A 558-nucleotide genomic window follows, 5' to 3' on the forward strand; every position below is an offset into this window, starting at 1 on the left:
ACATCAGCTACAATATCCCTAGTACCACGACCCCTTCTAAACCCAGTCTGGACTTCTGGCAGTTCTCTGCTGATGTGCTGTTCCAGTTGTTTTTGTATAATCTTCAGCAGGATATATTGCTTCCATGTAAAATCAATGATATTGTTCTATAGTTTCCACACTCTGTTGGGTCACCCTTTGGAATGGGAACAAATAAAGACCTCTTCCAGTCAGTTCGCCAAGTGGTTATTCTCCAGATTTCTTGGCACAACTTGGTGAGCACGTCCAGGGCAGCATCTGTTAGTTGAAATATGTCAATTGGTATACCATCTGTTCCTGGGGCCTTATTTTTTGCTATTTGCTTCAGAGCAGCGTGAACTTCTTTCATCACCATCACTTCATGCTCTGGCTCATATGTTATTTCATTAAATTCTTCTGTGTCTGCCAATTCCTTTTGATACAGTGACTCAGTATATTTTTCCATCTTCTTTTAATACTTCCTGGATCATTTAATAGTCTGCCTAAAGCATCCTTGATTACAGAAACTCAAGGTTTGAATTTGTTCTTCAGTTCTTGAGC

General features: G+C 40.0%; 1 protein-coding gene across 3 annotated transcripts in view; it reads left to right on the forward strand.

The window, feature by feature from the left end:
- RUFY3 (RUN and FYVE domain containing 3) overlaps positions 1-558 on the forward strand; it is a 136,500-nt gene that overhangs the window by 38,143 nt on the left and 97,799 nt on the right. The gene's annotated exons all lie outside the window — the stretch shown is intronic.

The sequence above is a fragment of the Elephantulus edwardii genome, unplaced genomic scaffold (genome assembly GCF_000299155.1).
Source record: "Elephantulus edwardii isolate Elephantulus edwardi_28Jun2011 unplaced genomic scaffold, EleEdw1.0 scaffold00192, whole genome shotgun sequence".
NCBI classification, from domain to species: Eukaryota; Metazoa; Chordata; class Mammalia; order Macroscelidea; family Macroscelididae; genus Elephantulus; species Elephantulus edwardii.